The sequence below is a fragment of the Ornithorhynchus anatinus genome, chromosome 17, assembly GCF_004115215.2.
Source record: "Ornithorhynchus anatinus isolate Pmale09 chromosome 17, mOrnAna1.pri.v4, whole genome shotgun sequence".
Classification (NCBI taxonomy): domain Eukaryota; kingdom Metazoa; phylum Chordata; class Mammalia; order Monotremata; family Ornithorhynchidae; genus Ornithorhynchus; species Ornithorhynchus anatinus.
In genome coordinates, this window is record NC_041744.1 from 44914072 (window position 1) to 44920935 (window position 6864).

General features: G+C 42.6%; 1 non-coding gene across 1 annotated transcript; it reads right to left on the reverse strand.

Moving 5' to 3' along the window:
• Window positions 1-3990: 3990 nt before the first annotated feature.
• Window positions 3991-4128, reverse strand: LOC114818087. Its single transcript, XR_003765908.1, has one exon. It is a non-coding gene; the product is annotated as a small nucleolar RNA SNORA7 (small nucleolar RNA).
• Between the last annotated feature and the right edge of the window lie 2736 nt (window positions 4129-6864).

The window sequence follows — 6864 nt, forward strand, 5'->3', positions numbered from 1 at the left end:
ATCATTTATATTAATGTCTACCTCCTCATCTAAACTGTAAGCTCCTTGTGGGAAGGGAACATATCTACCAACACTGTTGTATTGTACTCTCCCACTTGCTTAGTACACTTCTCTGCACACAGTAAACCCAAGTATTATACACTCATTATTTGCTTTGTAAATAGCATCGATTGATTTACAAAGCAAGTGATGAATAAACAATATTTGTTTCCACCACATAATGCCCAGACTAAGATATCATTTTGTACAGTTCCACATTAAACTACTCCAGGGAATCATTTTGGATTTACAAAGAAAGCTGAGGGATATTAATCATTAAGGTAGATGTCAAGCCACGAAGGTATCCCCCTATTTGTCCCTGTATCCTGTTTCCATGATCGGGAAAGATGCTCGGACTTAATACATTGGCCTAGGAGCAACTTTATTTAGTCATGGGTTAAATTTCATTTAAATTTTTAACTTTATCTTTTTACCATCTCTTCAGGGCCTCAGGTTGAAACTTTCACCTCTGGAAAATGATACTAAGGCCCGTGTGGCTCTCCATAATAAGAAAACTTTTTCTGGAAACTGCAATGAGCATGGATATTGCATATGCCAGAAATCTGCATGAACTGACTAGCATGATTTATTCATTAGGAAAAATGATATAAGAGCACAGGGCAATATATGTAAATACAGACTTTAAAATGGTGGAGTGACTTTTATTTATTGTACTTTTGCAGGGTTCATGTCTTCCGACTCTGCTGTATTATCGCCATTTAGACTGTGAGCCCGTTATTGGGCAGGGATTGTCTCTATCTGTTGCAGACTTGGTAGACACGTTCCCTGCCCGCCACAAGCTTCAAGTCTAGAGAGCAATTGATTGATCAATCCTAATCAACAATCATATAGATTGAGTGCTTCTCATCCTGTTATCTGTCAATTGGCAACTGAATGATTTTGAGGAAGTCACTTCACTGCACTGTGCCTCAGTTTCATCATCAGTAAAAATGGGGAAAAGATGCCTGTTCTAGACTGTGAGCCTGGTGTTGGGTAGGGATTGTTGCTATCTGTTGCCGAATTGGACTTCCCAAGCATTTAGTACAGTGCTCTGCACACTGTCAGCGCTCAATAAATATGTTTGGATGGATGAATGAATGAAAAACCCACCTCTGTCGGGCCCTCATGATCAATTAGTGAATTAATAATATTTTTTGAAGGCGCAGCCCCTCCAAGAGGCCTTCTCCTATTAATCCCCCCTTTCGTCTTCTCCCACTCCCTTTTGCGTTGCCCTGACTTGTTCCCTTCGTTCTTCCCCTCTTCCAGCCCTGCAGCATTTATGTTCATATCTGTGCCTTATTTACTTATATTAATGTCTCCCCACCTCTAAACTGTAAGCTCTTTATGGGTGGAGAATGTGTCTGTTCATTGTTTTATTCTCCCAAGTGCTTAGTACAGCGCTCTGCACAGATTAAGTGCTCAATCAATACATTTGAATGAATGGATGAATTGAGTGCTTACTTGGTGAAGAGCAAACTACTAAACTCTTGGGAGAGTACAACATATCAATAAAGCAGAAACATCCCCTGCCCACAACAGATTTACAGTCTAGATATTAAGGGGACAGAAAATACCCTAAATAAATAAATGACAAATATCTATATAAGTATTGTAGGGCTGCGGGTGGGTGAATAAAAGGAGCAAGTCATGGTGACGCAAAAAGGAGGGGGAAATGAGAAAATGAGGGCTTAGTCAGAGAAGGCCTTTTGGAGGAGATGTCCCTTTAATAAGGCTTTGAGGGTAGGTGGAATTATTTTCCGGTGGATAATGAAAGGGAGAGGGTTCAGGCCAAAGGCAGGACATGGGTGAGAGATTGGTTGTGAGATATAGATATAGAGAAACAGCATGGCTCAGTGGAAAGAGCAAGGCTTGGGAGTCAGAGGTCATGGGTCTGTATCCCGGGTTGGCCACTTGTCAGCTGTGTGACTGTGGGCAAGTCACTTCACTTCTCTATGCCTCGTCTGTAAAATGGGGATGAAGACTGTGAGCCTCACGTGGGACAACCTGATGACCCTGTATCTACCCCAGCGCTTAGAACAGTGTTCTGCGCTTAACTAATACCAACCTTATATAGAAGATTGAGGTGCAGTGAGTAGGTTGGCATTAGAGGAGTGAAGTGTGTGGGCTGGGTTCTAGTCGAGGAGTAGCAAGGGGAGATAGGAAGGGTTAAGGTGATTGAGTGTTTTAAAGTTGATGGTAAGGAGTTTCTTTTTGAGGAGGAGGAGGAGGTTTTTGAGGAGTGGGGAAACAGGTTGAACGTTTTTGTTGAAAAACAATCGGGGAAAGAGAGTGAAGAATGGACAGAAGTGGGAAGAGACAGCAGGCACGGAGAGACAGGCAAGGAAGCTGATACAATAATTAAGGCATGGTAAATGAACAACAGTAATAAAATCTAATCTGTTTACTCTTTGTATTTCTCCTCTTCAGAAATGAGGGAACAAACAATAATTGACTTAGAAATAAACTTTCAGGAGTGTTCAGGGAAAAAACTCCCAAAAAGCAAACATCAAAAGTAGTCAATGTTGAGTGATTAAATCATTTCTTATTTGTGATTATTTGCCTTGCAACCTCCCCAGCTTTACACCTTCAAGGGTGCATAACTAAGATTCCCTCCCAGGGCTTATTTACAATAATAATTGTGATATTTGTTAAGTGCTTACCTTGAGTCAACCTCTCTCTGAGAGCAGAGAGTAGGTCACTGATAACAAATTAAGCTGAGTTTACCCTCTCCCACCAGCCTGAAACGGAATCCTAAAAGAAGTAATCCATAAGGTCTTTGAAAGTGCATTGAAGTATGCTGCTGTGTGCTGAATTCATTTAAATTACTCAGAAACAGAGAAGTAAAATAGAGTGATTAAAGACATGCTCCAAGCAGATTATTTGTTTTGATGCCTGATCAGGTTTTTTGTTTACTGTACCCACGGAAACTTCCAAATGAAATGATAAATTCAGATTATTCATCGTAAAGTAAATGCCAAGACACAAGATTATCAGATTTGACAGAGTCCCCATTGCACATGAGTGTCAAACTAAGAGCCAGAGAGAGCAGATATATTTACCCTCAATTCAACAGGCGAGGAATATGAATAACAGAGAAGTTAAGTGACTTGCCCAAAGTCACACAGCTGACGAGTGGCGAAGCTGTGATTAGAACCCGTGACCTCTGACTCCTAATCCCAGGCTCTTTCCACTAAGACAGGAATGTTTCCCCATCCCTTCTGCCCACACTGAGGTCTCAAATCCTAACATCCTTGCCCCAGCCTTAAATATGTTTCCTTCCCTCTCAGTTCCTAGTCAGGACTAGAGGGATGGAGAAGGATGGGACTACAAGACAGTAGGAAGTAAACTGCAAGCTCCTTTGAAGGCAGATATGTCTAACTACTCTATTTTACTCTCTGTGGCTTAATACATTATTCTACAAACCATAAACACTCAATCAATTCTATGGTTTATTGAGCACTGTAGCAGACCAAATGTCAGATTCATTTTCCCCCGACCCAACTAAGCTTGTCCCTGGGAGTTGCACTGACACCAGGATTTCTCAAGGGCCAGGGGGAAACTGAGTCCTGGCCCTATACAGGGACATTCCCCAATAGCCTCACTCTCCCATCCCCAAGAATGGGGTCCCCAGCCCCCACTTTTACCTGCATGCTCCATTGGTGACATTTTCCCTCATAAACCCTTCCATCCTCTGCTAACAAGGCCCTCATTCAATTTGTATTCCCCGTCTTGTTTTATGCAGACGAGTCATTTCCAACCTATAGCGACTCTACGGACACATCTCTCTCAGAACGCCCCACCTCCGTCTGCAATCATTGTGGTAGGGGATCCAGAGGGTTTTCTTGGTAAAAATATGGACTAAGTTTACCATCACCTCCTTCCACACCATAAACTTGAGTCTCAGCCCTCGACTCTCTCCTGTGCTGCTGTTGCCCACCACGGGTAGTTTTGACTTGTAGCTGACGGCCTTCCACTCTCTAGCCACTGCCCAAGCTAGGAATGGAATGGGCAGGCCTCGGCCTGACTCTCCCTCACTTAGCCGAGACTGGTAGAGGACTGGAAACTCTCCAGGTGCGACCCTGAGAGGGCATCCTCCTCAATAGCTACCTGTTTTTTCAAGATTCCTGCTCAGTCTGTCCATTGTGTGAGAGATCTTTGGTGTTTTAACACAGCACCAACGGGCTGTTTCCCAAGTTCTAGCTTCTGCAACCCCACCCCTTCTACTGTGATGTGAGGGTCAGACTTGTGTAGGGAAGGATGATGCAAATACCTCCTGAAGGCCAGTCTGGAGCAATGGGACTGCCAGAGCAGTGTACAATTATAAGACCACTGCATCATTCTGGTAGGCAGCGGGTTTGCAATCATCTGCTGTTAGGCAAAGACTTTCTCACCTTGAGCAAAACCATGACAGAGATTAGGATTCTACAAGTCAAGACGATGACAATAATAATGAAGACAGTATTTATTAAGCACTTACTATGTGTCAAGCACTGCCTAAGCAAGGGGGTAGATACAGGTTAATCAGGTTGGACAAAGTGCCTGTCCCACCTGAGGCTTGTAGTCCTTATCCCCATTTTACAGATGACAGAACAGAGTCTCGGAGAAATTCAGTGATTTGACCAAGATCACACAGCAGACAAATAGAAGAACTGAGATTAGAAACCAGGTCCTTCTGATTGCCAGACCTCTGCTCTATCATGCTGCTTTCATGATCAAAATCAGAAAGAGGCACTGTGCCCATTTGATGATGATGGTACTTTGTTAAACTCTAACTATGGGTCGGACACTGTACCTACCACTGAGGTAGATATAAGCAAATGTAGTTGGACAAAGTCCCTGTCCCTGTCTCAAACATCTCAAGCCCCATTCTACAGATGAAGAAACTGAGTTACAGATAAATGAAGTGACTTGCCTAAGATCACAGAGCAGACAAGTGGTGGAGCCAGGATTAGAACCCATAACCTTCTGACTCCCAGGCCTGTGGTCTATCCACTACACCAGTCCAGAAGGGGATGTTGGTTACGCATTGATCGCTAGCATTTTTTGAGAAATAAAGGTCACACACACGCACACATTTATTTACTCTGTGTAGACTTGATCATTCAGATTAACCAGATTCATCTTTGACATACATCAGTCGAATCTCTCAATGTTACTTAAAGCCACGATGATGAAAGCCTCCCTAGTTTATTTGTGTTCAATCGATCGCCTAAAGCCAATAATAGCACAAGTGTGTGAATTTCCTGTGTGGTTGTGTTTGGAACATTGTTGATTTGATTGCTCTTTTCCTCACTCACTAGTCACATTCACCTTACGGCCCTCTGCTGAGGTCATCAAGCTGCATCTCTCGCTGTGTAACTCTGTGGTTTATTTGCAGGATCCATGGATTCAACTTTGTTTTAAGTTTCCAAATCCTGAGCATTTGCCATCCACCTCTGGACCTCACACCCAGCCCCTTCTCCCAAAGACTGAGGATCCATCCTCTTCAGACCAGGTATTTGTTTTCCTCTTGGCTCTGGCAGTCTCAGGGCTTCCTCAGGCTTCCCTGGGAGAATTCTCCTTTCAATGTTATCTGATTTGATTGAGGAAATCTTCCTGTGCATAGTAGGGGATTTCCCATCTCAAAGCACTTCTTTAGCCCTGGGCGTTATTTCTCTCATCTTTCTTTATATATGCCATGTCTTCAAACAAAACCTATATTCAATCAATCAATAGTATTTCTGGAGCACTTACGGTGTGTGTGGCTTATGCAAGGTTTTTGAGGTAGAAATGGCAGTACACTAGTATATAACTGGAGAAAAGAATGAGAAAGATCGCTAGTGATTTCTGTCAAAGTTTCAAACTAATGCGCATATGTGAGTGGTTGCCGTAGGGATAAATTCCAAAGATACACCTACCACATAACTTGGTCAATAACACTTGCACAAAGGATATTTCATTGAGATTTCCTAATTCTAAAGGTGTTCAAATTTCACTTGAGCAAATAATGGTGCATGTTGCTTAGAAAAATCCACTAAAACTCAAGACAAACATCATTATCATTTTTAATGGTATTTCTAAGGATATACCATGTACCAGACACTGTGTTAAGTGCTGGGATAGACCCCAGATAATTGGTTTGGACACAGTCCCTGTCCCACATAAGGTTCAGTCTTAATTCCCATTTTAGTGATGAGGTCACTAAGGCACTGATATGTTGACTGCCCAAGGTCACACAGCGAACAAGTGATGAACTGGGATTAGAAACCAGGTCCTCTGTCTACTAGGTCATGTTGCTTCTCTATGATGGCATTTATGATTGCATTAAGTTCTTACTATGGGCTAATGCTGGGATAGGTATAGGTTGAGGAGAGAAGACACGGGCCTTGCCTCATGTCGGGCTCTCAATCTATCTTATGCCCTTTCTGCAGATGAGGAAACTGAGGCACAGAGTGACTCAAATGCTTTACGCAAAGTCACACGACAGGCTACTGTGACAGGACTGGGATTTGAACCTGGATCTTCTGACTCCCAATTCAATACCCTCTTCAATAGATTACACTGTTCCCTCCATGACTGATGCTAAAAAGGAGACATTGTTCCATACGCCAAGAGGGAAATGGAAAATTGCAGTGCCCATCCTTTATTCTTAAATGGAATTTTGCTGAATGAAATACTTCAAAATATTACTGACTGGGAGAAATCTTAGAGCATTCTTCTGACCTGATTTCTAAACAACTTTCTGATGGAAGTATGTTTTCCAGAGTTCTGGAAATGGCTGGAGAAAAGCTCACCCTCAGAGTGATTCCTAATTTTACCATATCACAGCACCTACTTCCTGTCCTT